This window comes from Panthera leo, chromosome C1, assembly GCF_018350215.1.
Source record: "Panthera leo isolate Ple1 chromosome C1, P.leo_Ple1_pat1.1, whole genome shotgun sequence".
NCBI classification, from domain to species: domain Eukaryota; kingdom Metazoa; phylum Chordata; class Mammalia; order Carnivora; family Felidae; genus Panthera; species Panthera leo.
Window position 1 is genome coordinate 163677837 of NC_056686.1, and position 20224 is coordinate 163698060.

Below are 20224 nucleotides of genomic sequence, written 5' to 3' on the forward strand. Positions count from 1 at the left end.
CCCATAGGTCGCTTGGGACTTGGGACATGCACTGCAAAAAAGTTAGACGAACTAGGTTTCTCTTTCAAAAAGATATTCCTGAAAGAATAAGCAAACTCAACCAATAGCACTACATGCTCTAATGAGTCAGGTGGCAGCTATTTCAAACACACAAACACTTAAGAAACTTGGGGCGGGTGGGGGGAGACTGAGGAAATTCCAGGAAAGAAAAGGAGAAGCCCTTGAAAATAGGTGGGGTTCATTTCCTCCATGCATAGAGTTTTTCCCAACCGTTGCCTCAAGGCTCAGTGTTTCTGGTATTAATAATTCACAGGAAAAGGTAATGAAGTCACCCCAGCCTACTCAGGAATGGAGGTGATTTAGAGCCTGAATGAAGCCCGTACCTTACAGGGAGTTTCCCCCCTGGTGTTGTTATACTTTCCCCTAAAACACCCTATTGCATTTGTTCTGACTCAGGTGTGGTTTCATCGATGATACAGAATATATTAATGTTTTGCAAAAGAATTACCACCTCAAGCTTGGGACAGCTGCTTATAGATCAATTCCATTTCCACAGCCAATTTCTGTTGAGCGTGATTATCTGAAGGCAGCTCTTGGCCCATGTATACAATTAGCAGGGTGAAATGAAGATTTAATCACTCAGGGTTCAGTTGTTTAGTTTTCAGTATACCTACAATTCCACACTTGATCTTAGCCAAAAGGCCAAGAAGCGATACCTACAATTCCAACTAATCATTCTAATGCACCCTACTTGGAAGGGACCAGTGTATGTGGGACCTGTTCTCATGGACATGATTCAGGTACTTGAGGGCCAGAGATGGTGTCCTTCTATAGGGCAATGTGAGAAGTCAGGGCTGTGGCCGTCTTAGCCAGAATGGTCCTGACATAGTGAGTGTGGACTTGGAGCCATTGTTGTTATTATTATTATTATTATTATTTCTAATGTTTATTTTTGAGAGAGAGAGAGAGACAGTGTGAGCGGAGAGGGGCAAAGAGAAGGAGACACAGAATCTGAAGCAGGTTCCAGGCTCTGAGCTGTCAGCCCAGGGCCCGATGGGGGACTCAAACCCATGAACCACAAGATCGTGACCTGAGCCGAAGTCAGATGCTTAACTGACTGAGCCACCCAGGTGCCCCAGCATTATTAAAATTCTATATTTCTCTGTCCTTACCCTGGTCCCATATGGTAGAAAGAAGGGAACCAAGACCAAAGACCAGGCCCCCTGGCCAAATCAACAAAGTGAGTTCATGACTGGAAGGGATGAACGCTGTCAGCCCCTGCCTCTAGCATGCTGCTTATTTCACTGCCTTAGCCCCTTGCTTTGGGTCCTGATGTTCCCTGAGAAAACCTGCTGGCCTACCTTTGTGGTAACAGAGCCATCTTAGTAGAGGGTGACTGCTTTCTCCCATTTGCCCCCAACAATGACAGCACCCTGTGACAGCAAACAGAGACGCCCCCTCCCTCCCTGCCTCCCCGAGTCCCATGGCTGTAGAGCGGCAGGGGCTGACTCTGCTAAAGCCCATGCGGCCTCTGGGTAATGTTACTTGACTTATACATATTTTATTATGTTTAGCTGTTGGTGATGTTTAGATGAAAATTATTTCCAGATTATAATAAAGGCCGCCCTCTATTAAAGGAGTGTGGTTAGATCACTGACCATATTAACATCCTCAAAATTGGGAACTATATATCAAAGCATTGAGGAAGCAGAGGTTTCAAAGGTTGGGGGCGACACGGGGAATCCAACAACCCACATGTAGTGTTCTTGGCTCAAAAGAACTGCTGAACCTTGGAAAAGATTTATACCACATTTATTATGATGCTGCAGCATCACCAAGGATATAAACCAGTCATTGGCACTCTCTCAAAGAACACATCATTGTAACTCGTTATAACAATACTGCTGTGATATGTGCTCGTAATATTTATAAAGGCTAAGCTATGAAAACAGTACATGCCAACTGTCAGCAGTGATGTATCATTTAAAAAAAAAGAGAATGTACACGACATAATGGTTTAAATGAACTCTGTAAAAATATGCTGCTCTGCTGAAGCCGTTTGGCCGACTGGACCTCCGGTGTCAAGCACTGCTTTCCAGGATTCGCTGCAGCTTGGCCTCCGGGAGCTTTCTCCTCTTCCTGTAGCTATTTTCAGAAATTCTGCAGTGTTCTTAGCAAACCTTACCCCCTCCAGTATCTGGTTCCTTAGTGCCTAGCAGAGTGCTCTGCTAAGAACGCTTGCAATCGACATCTGTGGGCTGATTTCATTTTTATGCAAATGCGGGATACTTGTTGGCCAGTCAGAAGGTGGGGCAGATGCTTTTGCTTCCTTGTGCACAGAAAAGTGATTGAGGCCGGCTTGAAGGGGCAGTCACGTGGTCTGGCTGATGCTGTGGCTCCTGACTTTGGGCCTGCTGGTAAGATACTCATCGAGCTTTTCAGAAACCAGTGTGATGTGAGGAACCAACAACTTCCCGGTGAGGTGGCTACTGCTCCACAGCGGCAACCACGGGAGCAAGGTAGAGAAGGGACATTTAATAGTCCACCCGGGAACTAACTATGGGGGATTGGCTTCTGAGGGGTGGGTAAGGCGCTTAGTCCATAGATTATTCTATCTAGTAAAAAGCCAACATAGTTGGTAAAATCCCTCCCACCACTGCAGAAAGGAGGGAGGAGGGGAGCGGGGGTGGGGGCAGAGAGAAAAGAAAGAGTGACTGCTCTGTAAAATCTGAGCTCAGAACATGTCGGCACAGAGCTTCTTGTAATTAGTTGATCAGCAAAAAATGCGGAAGAAGACCATCCCCTAATGGTGAAGAAGGTGAACAAGACAGATATTGTTTCCTTTGACTAGTATGTGCTAGAGGGCCCAGATATGGAGGTAGTTAAGATACCAAGCATAGGAAAAACTCTAACTGGAGCTTTACATGCATGTATGAACACATGCATATATATGTAAATGATCTATTTAGAGAGCTATCCACAGGGCAGGTTTATTTGTCTCAGCTAAAACTTTGTTCTTTGTCTTAGCCATAAAAGTCTTGAGTCAAAAACAACCTATGGTATTTTGAAGAAGCAATACTTAAATGATTTGGGATCAATCAACACTTATAGTCAAAATACTTTGTCCAGAATTTTTAGCTGCTCTTATGGAATGATGACAGACCCTCTCCTGCTTTACAGAGCCACTAGCCTTAGGTGCACCAGTCACACAAATGAGATGCAAATGTACCTAGAAGGGCGGTGAGGTAAGAGGATGGAGGAAGGGGGAACAGACTGAGTGGGACCATGAGGCCCTGCCATCGGGTGGGGCTATGGTCCACGTGAGAACCTGGCGGGACTGGGAGGGAAACCACTTATGGAGGTGGTCGACCTAGGAGATCAGAGAGCTCAGAGAACATATTTCACAGGCTTGTTCTGGAGGTTTTAGCTATGGTGACGGCCTTGCTGGCTTCTGGCTGATTAGAATGCAATGACCTGGTGACCCCTAGCTTCAGCAAGGTACCATTCCATTACAGAATTCCTAGAGAAATTTCCACTCCTGCGAGAGAGGCTTCTCAGCAGGGAAGGAAGCTGGGATTCGTGCTTTGAGGACTCTGCAAGTTAAGACGTTGTCTGGGAATGTCATGTCACTCCGGAGAAAGAAGGGCCCAGTTTCTCACGAAGCAATCATTCCTGGAAGCTGACTTGCTTTATCCATGCTCTATCAATCTGCCACCTTTGAGGAGACCTAAATCTAGTCCAAACATTTTTATAATGCTATTTGATAGTTTCAAACCAAGTCATATTTTATCAGACCCACATTGTCATAGTTCCAACAGAGAGGCTAAAGAACTGCCCTCTAAACATGAAGTTTAAAAAAACCTGTGTTCCTCATTAGCCACAGACTTTAAATTTCATCACTGGAACCTTCTCAACTTAGACAAACATTAGGTGAAACAGCCTTAACCGCGGACATTCTCACAACTGTTAAAATTTGATGTGCGTAACTGAGAAGTGGTCTTGCCACAAAGTTGGGTTTGTGTCTGTCTGTTGTCCTCAAACTCCAAAACTAACACAACAGTGAAAAGAGGACAAAATACGAACAAAAAAATTAGAGGCTCAGAAAAATCAGCTACATCCTGGCAGGGTTTGTTACTGGAAAACCCAAGGATTCTAAAGTCTAAGAGCCTCTTCTTAGTGCAGGAAAATGGTTTCCTCTTGAACAGCAAATGATCTCCCCCCATAGTTCTCCCTGGTTGATTTCCATGCTGGGTCTCAGAGGTGACATTGCCTTCTCACTTAGGGAGCATTAACTGTTTTAGATGTGACCTCATGTAACAGTGAATTATCAACATTAGAAACACAAAAGTTGGAAATGGAGATTCAGCTGGATTAAATGCTGTGTTACTTCACTCTCTTCCTTTAAAAATTTGTATTTCGTGTTCTTCACCCCATGATTGCATCGTATGTTTAAATAAGGAACATTCCTCTGCAAATTCCTGAACAGAGATACCTGTTCTAATTTTGGAACTGGAAGGTACCTTGATCCAATCCTTCAATTTTACGAATGAGGAAAAGAAGACCAAGTAACGCACCCATGCTCATATGCAAGAAATGGTTTGTTTTAGGAGTTAAGGGGCTCAACGTAGGTAAAATGAAATGAACTAACCAAGTACCTGCACCATTTCCTATTGTTCCCTGAATGGAGTTTACAACTCAAAGCTAGTGTTTAAAACCCGAGTGACCAGACTCCTATTGCTTCTCCCCCACTTCCAGACTAAGGGAAGTAGGGCTGAAAATGTTCTTGGTGACCTGTATTCCCAGGGTCACGGTCAGTCTTTCCCTCTTGGTGTCATCAGCAAATGTCCAGAATTGGCTCTGACTGTAGAAGGGCACAGGCTTTACAATTCTATAGGAATACTGGGCAGTCTGGCTGAAACGGAGAGGAAGAAAGCATGACAAGTGAAGAAAGTGGCCATGGTCCCAGGAACTTGCTCAGCGTCGCTAGCTGGGAAAAAAACTGTGTTCTTATCACTTTTCCCAAGCCTTTGATCACGGAATCTCTTCTGGGATAGCCTGACACTCCACAGATAAGCTATTGCAAGCCTCTGAGGGAAGTGTTGGCTCCTTTCCCCAGGAAGGAGGATCCCTGGGAAGACCAGCGCCTGCCTATCTGTCGCGTTAGTTATACCTACAGACCCATCTGTCTGCTGCTGAAATGAGTGGCTCACTCTTCTTTACCAGTCCACAACCACCCAACGGCAGGGACCCTCTGAAGGACAGTGCCTCTCCCAGGGGGCTGCGTTCAGCTTAGACTTGCTGCGTTGAGCTGCCCTTTCTCCCTCCTCTTGCTCTCTAGTTCTATTGTCTCTCTCTCTGTCCCCCTACCCCCCACCCCATCCGCACACACGCTGCCCCACCCCCTCTATAGCCCCTTCTCGCTCGCGCTCTCCCCAGGCTTTGTTTGGCTTCTCCCGCCCGCTCCGTCTGCACCCCCGGTGTGTCCCCGTCCCCATCCCCTACGCGCGCAGGGGGACGCCGCCGGCCAGGAGGGACGGGACCGCGTCGAAGGCCGGACGTGTGGGAGCGCACGGAGGCGCCCAGCCCCAGACAGCGAGAGTGCCCGCCGAAAAAGCCCGAACGCGACTCGGACTGCCAAAGACGCGGGTCCTTCCCACCGCCGAGGGCCCGGGCGCGCCCCCCCGCCCTTCCCGGCAGCCGCCCGCGCTCCCCCGGCGCCGCGGCGCGAACAAAGGCCGGCGGGCTCGCGGCGCTCCCCCTGGCGGCGGCTCCTCCCGCGGCCCGGCGCGGCCTTCCAGGGCTTTCTCTGCCGCCCCGAGGACGCCGCGGCGACCCCCGCCGCCCAGACGTGCGCCGGGCGCTGCGTTTTCGCTCGCCGCCCTCCCAGACGGTGCCCGTTCTGACGTACTTGTAATCCAGTCAGAAAAGAAGCCATTCACGAGCCCACATAGTTTCCTCAGTGAGACAAAGAAGTGAGTGATCCCCGTCACTTAGGGGATGGGAAGGGGATCAGAGTTCGCGCTTCCGTCCTTGCGTTTGGGCGCTGCCGGCGGAGGGGTCACTTTGTCATTTATTTGCTAGAGCTGGAAGCGGGGGCTCAAAGGAAACCCTTGAAGAATTTTTTTTTTTTTTTTTTCTTTTCTGGAAGGGTGTCAGAATCTACCGGACCGGGGCACGCATGCCACTTGTCAGAGCGGGCTGTGAGAGCCCGAGAAAGAGTCATGGGAAAAAAAAAAAAAAAAAAAAAAATCGAAACACCAAACAGAAAACTCCTCCCACCCGGTAACCCCTTTGAAAATGCTGACCGCTGTTACCAACGCCCCTGCGGAGGGTTCTTGTGGCTAGCGAAGGGATGGCCCCGGGCACGGTTCAGAAACTGTCCCGAGCAGCCTGTGGGGGTCAGTCTCTGGGGGTATCGGAGGTGCCCCCCCCCCCCCCCCCCCCGCCAAGTAACCACCGGCGGAGGAAGAGCAGAACCTCCCATCTGCGGGGTTCTGGCTTGTGAAAATGACTCCACTTGTTTTTTGGGGGGGGGGGGGGTGGTGAACTTGAAAGTGTGCAGCCCAGATGGGAGGTTTAAGATCCCGCTCGGCCTGACACAGCTGTGGTCTCCAAGTTGCCTTTGGACTGAGCCGGGCCACACCCACAGCTGCAGCCAAGCAGTGCTATTTGAAACCCCCCAGGGCCAACTGCTGTGAAAAGAACAGTTTATTACACAAAATAAAACAAAATGCCAGCTCATCTTTACAGTTTCACGGTCTGCCTTGGGGAGAAGAAAAGGAGTTTTAGTTTTCACCCCTTGTGCACCAAGTCTTGGGGCCAATTCTGGGAAGATCTGGAAAGTTCGCCCTTATGCTGTTGACTCACTGTCTGACCACGGACCTGGCGTTTCACTCAACTGCTTCTCTTTTTTGGGAAACGAGGAGAATGACATTCGCCATTCACCTCGCCATTCGCCATTTACCTCGCCCGGATGCTATAGAGTGCCCTGGCCAGGAGGCTAGATTCAGATGACGGGACTGATATATTCGAACCGTTTTTCTTCTCCGTCATTCCAAGCAAAGATAGCTGAGATTGGGCCAATTTATTTGCCCCAGTACTAACTTTAGGAAGCCCATGCCACTGGACTCCCGTTTTTCAAGAGCAAGCTTTCAAAGAAACAGATGAACCTGCCTTTATAAAATTGAGATATTTGAAGCAAATATTAAAGTTTTTCTCCTCTGAATGCAACACAGATAAGAGACAGTGAAAGAATCTTGTCAAATGAAGCATCAGAACAATTGGACTAAAGATGAAAAGTTCTCTTCCCGTAATATTTCGCTAAGTGGGCTAAATGTTATTTATTTAGTGTTAAGAGGAAAACAGCCCCCTTGTCCCTTTATTATCTCTCAGGCCTCCACTATACTGAATTAGACTCTTTGAGCCTAGAAAAACTAGTTTGCACTCTACAATGGAGAATCCAGCCTGTGAGTGGGTATGAGAGCATTTCTATGGTACTCAAGAATCTGAGAGAAACATGAACTAAGTTGATCAACCAGATGTTTTGTCTACACAATACTAAGCATTAAGATGTTTCCCCTATACGTGGGTACTTGGTGTCATATAGATGAAACACTTGGATGGATAATTGAGTTTTTTTTCTTTGTTCAGATATTTATGATATGCTGAAACAGCTGAAGAAGTGTTCAGTTCAAAGCTTCAGAGGGAGGAAACAGAAACAGGAGAAACAGGAGACAAGAGGTAAATAAAAGCAAGGACCAGGACCTCCCCTGGCTTCTGTGGGGTCACAGCCTTCTGGGTGCACAAGCAGAGGGCACTTTGTGTGAGGAAAAAGGCACTGCTTCCTAATGACAGCAACTCCATGCCAGGGCATGTGACTTTGCTGTCAGAGCATGGACTGGATTTCAGCTGCATTCTTCCCTCAGCTCTAGGCTTTTGTGCAGTGCACTAACCATGTAACTGTACTTTGTAGCCCTGCCAAGTCATCAAAAAGAGTAGGAAGGATGTTCAGTATTAAGGGACAAGTGGACATGAAGAAAGAGGGATAGAGTTTTACTTTGCTCACAGGTTTTCCCAATGTGCACAATACAGAGGACACTCCTGCTAATGTCAGTTTTGGCCCAACCAGGAAAATATTTGCACCCCCCCCCCCCCGTTGTTGGTATGTGTGAATGTTTGTTTGTTTGTTTGTTTGTTTATTATTTTTAAGTTAAGGAAAGGCTTGCAATTAATTCCAGCCATGTATTTACTGCCTTTTCTATGTGGTACCGTGTCTGTCAAGTTTTCACTTCCCTGGAATTTTAACTCCCATCTCCCTCCCCACCCCACTCTCATGTCTGTAACACAAATGCCTTTTTAAATTTTTGCTAGTTTAATTAGCGCATGAATTCATTTTGATTGATGAATTGATGTGGCTTATTGGCATGAAGATTTTCCTTCCCTCCCAGCACTGTGTGTAATAGAAACGGGGCTTGTGTGGGGGGTGACACCTGCTTTGATGCTGCAGGCATTCTGTTTGATGCGGAAAGGCCAGCCATTCAGCTGTGATTCTCTAGTCTCTGGGGAGATATTTTTTCATAGCTGTTGGTGGAGTGGGGGGAAGGTTGGTGGTGAGTAGGAGGAGAGAGTGGTGTGGAAAGTGATGGCTGAGAAACAACATAGCTAAGAATTTAATGTTTATATTTTATTGGACTGATTTTGAAATAGTCATTGTTCACACCCTGGACCCAGGAGGAAAGGAGACCTTGACTTTCTGCCATCAGTAGTAAGGCATTGTGAATTAGCACGGCGAGTTGAAAATTTCCAAAGCCTCTTGCCAAAGAATTAAGCTGAAATTAGCACACAGTTGGTAACAATTTGATTTCTGGTCTCACTTTAATCAGTGAGGATTAATGGTTAAAATTTTTATTTCTAATCTCACTTTAGCCTGACTAACAAAAGCTGTCATTTTCATGAAAACTGCTAAATGAAGAGGGATTTATAAGCTCTCTGAGAGAATAAAAGCTAAAGTGCTAAGGCCCACTTTTCAGACCATAAAATTTTCAAATTCCCCCAATAGTCCCTCACATACTGCTAGAAGAGCTGGCTGCTGCTGGGCTCAGTGATGTTTATTGCTGGACAAAGGTGGTGGAAGAATTTGAGTGCATTCTTAATGGCTTCAGAACTCCAGATGAAATGCACTAATCTTCCTGGGGAAAATGAATATTACAGAGCAGAATAGGAAGTAGGATTTGAATTGTAAAGATATATGTATACATATACATATACATATACATATACATATACATATACATATACATATACATACATACATATACGTATATACATATATATACATATACAAATACATATGTATCTTTTTCCTTTTCCTTTTCTCACCCGAGTAACACCTTTCTGTGACTTCCCCTGCCACTCGGGTTCACAGCAAAGTTGTGCAACTGGTGGAGTCTGTTCTCACTCTACCAAAATTTTCCCCGAGTCTCCTTTGAACAGTTTCTCATTGACTCCCATCCCCCTGGAGACCCGCGTTGTAGACCCTTGTTGAGACTTTACCCTGTTTTATCACCCCACTTTCCACGAAAACTGAGTGTTGTTACAAACGTTTATGCACTCATTTCTCACTTTTTCATTTTGAGGCTCTGCCCTCACATCCCGTTTGTGACACTGTACCCACATAGTGCCTTGTATGCTGAAGGCGTGCTCAAGTCAGAGTTCGAGGTGCAATGCTGGGATGCTGGGGAGAGGATTTTAGCATCACATGAGTAGTGGAGCAGATGATCTTCAAGAGTCCCTTCCACCCCCCAGTTTGATGATACTAAAGCCTTACCGTAGGGGCAACTGGCTTCCTCACTCCTTTTCTCTAGTTTGATCAAAACCAAATATGAGCCTTTTCTCCAAGGTTTAATTATCTTTTGATAAATACAATCCTTAGTGACTGGGTTGCTCCCAATGATTATAATGTAGAACGAACAGCTCTTTAAACAATGGGCTGGGCAATAAGAATGAATTCTCCAACATGAAGCTCTAAGAACCATCAGCTCTCACAATTCTTTGTGGTTTTTTTCCCCCCAGCCATATTAATTCTAAAGTTCTCTTTTTATCAAAATGAGTCCAGTATCGGTTATTTTGGATAGCTTCCTCTACCTCTAATGAATTAACAAGCATCTGAGAATTTAAGTGGTGCCAGGAAACCTTGAAACACCACAGTCCTAGCTCATGGTGGCCTTAATCTTTCCAATGAGGCTTCTACTAAGTGCGATGCCGTCCAGCATCGTCAAGCAGTGCTGGATAGGGCGACCCACAGAGCTGCCTTCACAGTTTTCCCTCACCCACCTCAGGCCACACATGGTTCACCCTGCTAACTGTCAAGGTCGTGGTCTTTACCACCTGTCCACTACGTGGTCTCCCTGTGGGAACACAGGTCTTAATCACTTGAGGAACTTGTCACATCCTCTGCCTCCCATCTTGCTTTGAGGGAACCCTTCTGTCCCCTGGATTGGGCCTCATCTACCTCCTCTAACTCTTGGGGTCCCTATCCATCTTGTACAATTGAACTCATCTTCTCTATGAACCTTGGACAAGAAAAACCTCCCTGTTCTTTGTTAATTCTTGCAGCAGAGAAAAAGCCACAACTGTGTTAACTTGTAGAGGATGAAGAGAAATTGGGTAGATTAGTGACACCCTTCATTTCTACTGAAATGAAATCTGTATCTATCTACCTACCATCTGTCTCCATGTCTACATCTATATATTTAAGGTTGATTCAATATGGGACTGTAATTTCTTTGAAAAACACTATTCTAGTCCACCTTGTTCAATGGTACCATACATGTGTTGCCTGGGGTTTCATGTGATTGTATGCAGCGGAAACTTGACTACAGTAGCTTAATACCAAATGCGGGTTCACTTTTCTTATGTAATAAGAAGTCTCAGGATAGGCAGTCCAGGGCTGGTGCTGTTGCTCCCATGTCCTCACTTCCCATGCTTAGTGAGCTCCTTTCATCTATATAATTTAAAGTTGGCTCCTTCCAGACAGGAAGAAGGGAGTCAAGCAAAACCTTTCTCTTCATGAAGCTTTGTCTTTTTATTTAGGAATAGGGAGTCTTTCCTGGGGACCTTGCCTCTATCTGTGACCAGATCCATGAACCCTAGTTATATGGGAAGCTGAGTTAGATATGTTAATTTCCCAGCCCTTCTGGTAGAGGGCAGAGGAAACCGAGGGAGGATGTAAGAGATGGAGTGGGTACTGAGTAAGTCATTCTGCAGTACCTGTCAAAATGCATGACTTGTCCTACATTATTTTAAAAAAGAAAGAAAAATCACAATTTGTATCTGTGTGTGACTGTGACTACAAAGACACATGCCTACCCAAAGATTACAGTTGGTGTCATTTTTGAATTAAATGATGTCAGTGAAGATTGACAGCAGATGTTAGGTCATAGTCAAGGCACAGATAGTTGGGAGGGGGTCCTTCAAGGAAGATAGCTACAGTCAAAACCACTGTTTACAAAGGTGGGAGAGAAATGAGAGCTCTAAGCTGCAGTGAGTCTTGTATATTGTCCTGGGCGTCACAGTGGGAGAGTGGAATGGGGAAGTGCCAGTGGGAGAAAGAAGGGAGAACATCCATCATAAAGGCCCCATGACCCTGGCTATATGCTGGAATCACTTGGGAAAACTGTTTTTAATTACGAACATTTTTTAAAGTATTTACTCTTGAGAGAGAGAGAGAGAGAGGGAGAGCACAAGTGGGGAGGGTCAGAGAGAGGGAGACACAGAATTTGAAGCAGGCTCCAGGCTCTGAGTAGTCAGCACAGAGCCCCGACGTGGAGCTTGACTCACAAACTGCTAGATCATGACCTGAGCCGAAATCGGACGCTTAACTGACTGAACCACCCAGGTGGCCCAGGAAACTGTTGTTAAAAACTACTAACTCCTGGGACCCATCCCCAGAGATTCTGATTAAATTGGTCTAGGATGTGGTCTGGGTATTAGGATATTTCAAAGCTCCCCAGGTGAGATTCTGATACATAGCCAGGGTTGAAGCTCACCGTGCTATATAATTCTGAAACACAGTACCTGACCTGTCTTAGAATCATGCTTGCTCAGTCGGGCCTTGCCTGATGCCATAGCAAACAGTGAAGGATGAACCTGCCTGAAGGAACCCTGGTTGCCTATGCTGCAGGGATGCTGTTGGGCATCAGCCTGCATCCTCTTCATGAGATGCCACAAGAAAAATGCTCCCAGGTCGGTTTCAGGAAATGTGATTCTCCTGTACATTTGGTTTGTTTCTGTCTTGTTGACATGCTGAATCTTATAAATGACTCTGTTTCCCTCTTTATTTTGGCTCTGAGGAAGCTTGGGAGCAACTCTATATTACCATATGGTCTACATTCCTCTCTGCTGATATCACTCTTGGAGTTGATATTTTCTCATTTAAAATTTTTATTTAGGCTCCTTCAATTTTCAGAAATCATTTCCTATTTCTCTAAGCTCTCTTCAAACTTTGGTAGAGTGGGGGCAAAGGATTAAAAATAAATAAATAAATAAATATAAAAGCCTAATCCCTCACCATCATCCAAGCAAAACTTTTTTAATCCTTCTACTTGCAATTTTTCCAACATTTGAATCTCTAAAATTTTACTTCTTTTCACAGTTGTGCTTAAAATTTATTTTAATCTGGTTTCATCTGTATAAAACTGTTCTTAGTTGGAACTTGGGTGGTAGTATCCCAGAGAGTAATTTATTTCTGGGTCTTCACCCTCAACGAATGGCCTTAATTCTTTATGGGAGTACTTTGCTTTTAGAAATTAAAAATATTAAAATTTAGGGAATTGGACATTCTGTTTACACTAACAGAGCTACTCAGCAGATAGTGTAATAGGTGTTGTTAGAGAATGGCTGTATTTGTATTTTTGCCTCCCATAGTTTTTTTCCTGGGTTTATTTTTCCAGGAGTTGTTTTTAATGAAAAGGAAAGCAGGATATGAAAAGGATAATGAAAAGGATAGCAGTCCACAGTGAGAGAAAGAACCAGAAAGCAGTCCTTATTTCATTTCACAAAGACAGCACTTAAGCTTTGATTTTCACTGTTGTCCAATATCAGTTATTTGTTTACCAGACATGCTTTAGATAGCTACAGCCCATTTATAAGTCACTTATTTTGTACATTATGGCCTAATGTCTGGCAAAGTGTTTCCAAGTTGCCTATTATCATAAAAGTTAAGAACTCTGACAGAGATATTAGGAATCATAATGATACAATATTTATGAGGCAAACTACCAGGTAATTTCTAGTGATGGAAAAATAGCTAGCAAGCATTTTAAAAATAAGTTTGCTATTAGTCAGCCATTGTTAACTCATGTATAGTTAGAAACAAATCAGATGTCCAGGATTAATTTCTAAGCCCTTGCTATGTATCTTTGGGGAGCACACTTAACCTTTCTGGATTCCAGAGCTCAAGGAGGACAGTTTAAATAACATGGGTATTTTAAGGTTCAACTAAGAAGACAGAGTATTGAACTCACTGTTTAGTATTCTGAATTAAAAAAGGATAATTAAGAACAGATGCCAGATTCCTCTGCTGTTGACTTAGATGCTAATATGAATATGGCCCTGAGGGGAGGTAGCCTTCCTTGAGCAGACCACAGGATCCCTTGCATCTCTTACTTCTTTTTAAAGGCATTGGCTAGTAAGAAAGGACAGATGTGGGCAGAAGGGAGGCATTCTATCTTTTTCCCTCCCCACTTTCCAACCTCTCAGCTACCACCATTTATATGTATTTTGGAGAGGAGGGCACTAGGGGTGGAAAATTTGGTTCCTGCACTTCCTCCCCCAACTTTTTTTTTTTTAATCATAGAAGATTCTGGAAAGTAGAAATCTGTAATAGTAAACATTAGTTTTCAAAGTATGAAATCATGCTATGAAAATTGAAGAAGTCTCCAAAGTATAGCACGGACCATGGCCTTTGTGTAAATTAGATTCCTAGCTTTCAGGGCAGGGACTGTTTCTTGCAGAGTTTTGTCCACCCCTATCGTCATCTCTGGTAAGCCACAATATTTGTTCCAAGCACTGCAGCTTCCCGTTGCCTGAGAGTTCTGTCAAGAGGAAAAACAGTAATTGTTACACTGAAGTTATTGCATTTTTGTGACACTAGCAAAATGACTTGCCTTATAACCAAAACTAAGAAGACAAAGAAACCCTTTAAATTCCAAAATCCTACCCAATTCCAAATAACATTTTTTTCAATTGCAGTGTGATGTCCTAGTAGTAATTTGGTAGCAAAATCTCTTTGAGATTTTTCCATTGTATTTTCCCCTACCATGTACCAAGGGAATGTAGAGAGACTTCAACTCAAGTAAAATAAGTCCTCTGCTCAGGCTCCATCCTCTTGCCTCTTATCTTGCCCAGAGGTTCAGGTTTCTGGGTTTTCTATATTAAAGAGCCCAGGAGCTCAGAGTTTCCAGTGGTGAGGCTGCCTAGATGGATAAATGCGGATAGAACGCCCCTCTCCTCTTCCCCCTCCCTGCTAGGTTAATTCTGTCTTGGGGCACATGTTGCTTTGCTAGTCACCGAGACATGACCCAGCCCCTGGACAACCCAAGCCTAGTTTTGAACACATGGAACCAGAAGGGGGACAAGATGGCCACTTAGCTTCCCTGGCATCATTAAGAAACACGCGGTATATATGGTGTGAGATTTGAAGTGTACTCTGGAAGAACTGCAGGGTGTGGGGTGGTTCCTAAAGAGAGGAAAATTACACCACCCTCTGAAACAGACAAATGATTTCTCTTGTGCAGATTATTTGCACAGGATGCTTCCTGGAAATCTCTGATGGCATGAGAGTAGCAACTGCTAATGGACACATCCTAAAACCCACGGTCTCTTTGGATTTAGCTTTAATACCTTGGAGGTTTTTAGGTATAAAGAAGTGTCCTTTCTACGGCTGACAATGACCCCAACCACCAGTGTTGCTGGAGCATCTGAATCTATTTCCCAAGCACCATGGCATAGTAGTTATGAATTTGGGCTTGGAGCCAGATGTGGTAAAAATGTGAATCCTGGAACTGGGAGGTGGGGTCAAACTACACCAGAATGTGGAAGGAGCAGCTCCCCAAAGGAAAACTGAGGTTCCCAGAGAGGAAGGAGTAGCAGTTCTGGAATTGGTCAGTCTAGTTCTCTCATATTCTAGTGCTCTAAACTTGAACGTGTTATAGAGCCTCCGTACAGGTCAGCCACAACATAGGGTTAGTAATATCTTTTGGAGTGTGTTCTTGAAAGTACTCAATGAGATCAAATTGTCAAAATGTATATAAAGTACTTGGGACATGGCAGGCTCTCAAAAAAGGGCAATAGAAAAAAAATAGATCTAGCCTATCTTTCTCTCTTCATATTAGACATTTTCTAAGGTTCTTTGGACTTAGTTCCCCCTTTCCATTTCTTTGAGTCACTGAGGTTTCCTAAACTCAACATAAAGAGCCCCTTCCAGTTATAGCTTTGAATCTGGCCAAGGAATGAAACAATTTTTTATATGTGTTTATTGTTGTGGTTATGATTATTATTAATTTGCCATCAAAAGAAAGTGCGTCCTTAATGAGTCAGTCTGCATCTGACTGCATCTCCGCATTTCCAAATCAAAGCCCTGAAATGTACAACTCAGCTTGCTGGGGAAGCCTTTAGAGTTTTGTTCGTGTAACTTATGCAAAAAAATGTTCTCCACGATCTGCCTCCCTAATAATTCTTGAGGGTTGAACTTATACTCCAATAGTTACATCTGGTTCTATAGTTAACAAATAGGTCAGAAGGAAAGGGAGGAGTGAAAAAACCATCCAGGCCCCCGTCCCTCGTTTTTTTCTCAGTGTGAAGTCATTTGCTTTTCTTTCTAACCCGTACCAAGTCCTCAGAAGTTGAGCCAGGCAGATGGTGAGGTTATAGCTTGGGCAAAATGTGTTCTAATGTTATCAGCTTTAAAGGAGCACATGGAGCAGAGAGGAAAGATGGTTTGTGGTATTTTTGTTTATTAAATTTGATGGTTGGATTATGACATTTATATTTATTAAATGTACAGAATCTCATCCATCACTGTTGACAGTCAGAACATGTCCTCTGCGGTTGGCATAGCTGTCTTTTCCTGCAAAGAGATCTAACATTTATTCTTATTTGGGAGACTCAGAAGAGGTGGAGAAGAAAGGAGATCCGCCCTTCAGTGCCACCACCCTGGGGAGATGGGAGTATGAGATAAGTGTTATTGTGTTTGATTCTGTCATGTTAAGACGCATTTTCCTTGTTTGGGTTGTGAGCCGGTTTTGATGGTGCTGTGGAGAAAACCTTTGGCAGCATGGGAGCAGCAGAGCCAGTGAACCCAGTGCAGGAAAAATACATAGAAAGAGGGCTCTCAGCTTTGCCCCATTAAAATCCTGGCATCGGCAACAGTTGAAGAAAATGTCGCGATGGCTTTGTCTGGTGGCTAGAGCACTTTAGCAGCCAGGCATCTTCATTCCACTCTGGATTTTATTACCTACCAGATGTGGGCTTCTTGGATATTTTATTAGAGCACCAGGTGAGCTGATGAAAGGACAGCACTCCAACTGCCTTCCAAATGACTCCCGGTTCGCTTGAGTTTTGTTTACACGTAAGAGGAGACAGGAGCTGGCAAGGCTTAGAAACAAGAAGGCACTGTCACCCACACAATTTCTCAGTAGGTCTTGAGGTGAAGGAGATGGTGTGCTGGCTTAAGGTTTACGGATCTTTTCCAGAGTATAACTTAAAGATATTTTTACAGCCAATGTGCAAATGAATGAGACACATGGGTTCAATCTCTTTAGCCACATATGAGTTCACAAATAAAAGGTTCATTTAGGTTTGAGCAATCCCAGTACATTTGGAAACCAGTTAACTCAACATGTTGACTGCACAGCCTGGAAATCATGAATTATAAGTATCTAAGATACTAACCTGGTGAAGAGATTAAGTCCTTTTCCTTTGTCCCTTCCCACCTCCCTGCCTCCCTTTTAGGAGTTCTAACTCTAATCAATAGTGTTCTAGTTGACATTTTCTAAAGCAGGCCCATGTGCAGTTGCTGTGTCTAAGAAAGATTTCAAGCAGTAGCAAGCATTTATGTAGGCTTCACACAGATTTTGACCGTCAGGTATTTCCCTTCTCTTCAGTGGATTTAGGACCTGGGAAATGGTTTATAAGAGTACCATATACTAATCTCATTCTTTTTTAACCAGGAAAGTAACTGTTCATAAGAATTATAAGTCATTAGTAGAACATCTTTTGGGTACAGCTCTCGTCTATGCATTATGGGGGATATTAAACAAAGGTAAATGGCAGTTTATCTCTAGAGAGTTTAAACAAAACATACCAAAAGCCAGACCTCTACGAAGAAACATAATTTCCTGTTAGATAGTGTGTATGTGGGTGTGCATGCGCGCGTGCATGCGCGTGCACACATCTGATTACATAAAAAGACTGTAAACATTTCCAGGGGTGGGAGAGAGTGCAGGTCCTGGGTGTTAACAAGGCAAAGGTCATGAGTGCACTCCCCACATGGACCACTTGGCTCTGCTCCATCCCACTGCTACAGAGGGCCCCTCGGAGCGGAGCGGGAGCTGCAATCCCTCTGACTATTCTGCAGTTCACGTGAGTGAAGCCAGAGTCCATTTATGGAGGGGGTTGGATACCCTAAGTCTTTTCTGTCTCTTTCTTGAATGAAAGAAATACTGTGCAAGATATGATTTTAATTGCACGTACAATATAATTCTAATCTGCTACTTGAACCAATGGAGTGAATATTTCTGAGCACATACTACTGCAACCTGTATATGCATATATATTTTTTTCTCATTTGATTCTCACAACAAGTCTCTGAAGTAGGGGTTTAGCATCACCACTTAACTGCTAAAAGATCTTGAAGATCAGGTATGTAGTAGGTTGTTCAATAAATATGTGTCGAATGAATAGATGAATGAAACTCATATTAAAAATCTTGCTTTTGCTCATAGCCGTAGAGTAGGCAAGAGGCAATGGTAGGATTGCAGCGTAGTTCCTGTGGCTCCAAAGCTTGCTCTCATCTTGGCAGTGCACAGGAGAGATAGTGCTATTAGGTTACCGCACTGCCCAGGAAACAGAAGCACATCTGAGAAGATGTCTCCATCTCCCCACCTGAGTGTTGTGTTGAAGACGTAGCCATAGCTGTGGATCTCCCGGCAATTCCTTCTTCAACTGGAACCCTGGCTATGGAATAACAATCAAGAGAGTACTGTGCTTGGAGCGGGTCTTCTTCTTGGAAAGACTTGCAGCAATGCCAGGTGAGGGGAAGGAGGTACTGAGGGCGTGGCGGCAGAGGTAAGTGTTGTGGGCCCAGGAGCGATCCTGAAATCTTTGATCTGTGTTTGGCTCTGCTAGGGACTAGACTTCTGACAAGCAGATTTCAGGGTTTTGTAGGTTGAAACACAGCGATTCCACACTTGGGAGGGAACTGCTATTTTATTGCCCCAATTAACTGCTTTATTTGTTTATAAATTCTTCCCTTTTCTGTTTTATGATGCAGTTGTGGTGTGTTTAATGGAACTGCAAGATTAAGACTGGCAAGATGACTGCATGTTATGTTTCCAAAGCTAATAAATGGTTTGAATCCAGAATGTTTGTGGCCCTTTCCAAAAATATTTGGTTTCTCTAAAGAGCAACAGCTGTTGGGAAATGGATGGAAGTTTTTACTGTAGTGTGTATAGCATTTTATTTAATGCTTTTATTCCTGTGGGGAATTTGACTGCCTGATAGCAGATGAAACAACAGGGACTTAGCAAAATATAAAAATTCATGATGTTAAAAATCAGCAAGTTGGATGTTAAATTTAAGAGTCACACAAGAAAACTAAGGATCTCTTTCTAAAAATACTTCTTGCTGAGTGGAAATTTTTGCTTCTGTGAGAATAAGTATACATTTAAAAAATTCATTTTCTACTAATATTTCTATCGTATTTTGTAGTTTACAAAGCACATATATATTTAAAATTTAGTTTTACTACAATTCTACTAAGCTGCTTAAGGATAATGATTTTCCTTTTTATAAATGATACAGGTAAGGCCTGGAAGGAAGAAGAAACTTGCCTAAAGTCAGGCAATTCACCAGCAGTATAACCAGGGTTAGATAGAATTTTGCAATGACTTGTTCAGGAATCTTTGTCATATTATTGCCTAGTTATCAAGTAGTACCATTATAAAGTGAATGATATTTGGACAATGTCATCTGGCCAAGATATCATTGCTCCTCCAGAATCTTGTGGCCACAGCTACAAACCCATCACTCTCCCTGCTCCCTTATCCCAGTGGTAGAAACATCAAATGGTAAAGTGTGGTCATGTGCTCAAGTCTGGCAACCAGAGGTGGGGCCAGAAGAGCTCTCTTATGCCTGAGCTGCCCATGGGATTCAGGCACTATGTCCCACTAATACAACACATAGGGAATGGTTCGCCCCACACAAGAGAGAAAGTTAGATGCTGGATAGAGCAAAATGGAGTGATAGTGCACCTGCCCGATAGGGCAAGTACATACCAAATTGAACGAGGCAGACCAAAGTGATGAAAGACGTTTTTTGCTCTCTCCCCCCCTTCTTTCTTCCTTTCTTTTATTCTCCCCCAATTATCAACCAAAAGGATTATGAGAGAAAACTACAGGAAAGAGTTTTCCAATTTTTGTGACCCAAAGAATCACTGGGGAGCTTAATGAACATGCAAACCCCAAGGCCACAGCCCTGAGATTTCGATTTCATAAATGTTTTTAATACTTGTCAAAAGCAGAGGTGGTTCCCTAAACTAAAATAGCTTGGATATTCTACAATGTCCATCCCGTTGCTTTTTTTTTTTTTTCCTTTCCAAGGTTTTGTTTAAATTCAAGTTATTTAACATATAGTGTAATAATGGTTTCAGGAGTAGAATTTAGTGATACATCACTTACATATAACAGTGCTCATCCCAACAAATGCTCTCCTTAATGCTTGTCACCCATTTAGCACTACCCCCACCTCTCCTCCAGCAACCCTCAGTTTGTTCTCTGTATTTAAGAGTCTCTTATGGTTTGTCTCCCTGTCTTGTTTTTATCTTATTTTATTTTTCGTTTCCTTCTCCTATGTGCATCTGTTTTGTTTCTTAAATTCCACATATGAGTGAAATCATATGGTATTGCTTTTTTAAAGACAAACACAACAAGCTGGTGTCCTAAAGGCG

General features: G+C 43.7%; 1 long non-coding RNA gene across 1 annotated transcript in view; it reads left to right on the forward strand.

Annotated features, from left to right (window-relative positions):
* Window positions 1-5791: 5791 nt before the first annotated feature.
* The window catches only part of LOC122227949, a 93067-nt gene continuing 78634 nt past the window's right edge, over window positions 5792-20224 (forward strand). Inside the window, exons 1-2 of the long non-coding RNA XR_006206293.1 lie at window positions 5792-5972; window positions 7651-7740. This is a non-coding gene — a long non-coding RNA (uncharacterized LOC122227949). The remainder of the gene's footprint in view (window positions 5973-7650; window positions 7741-20224) is intronic.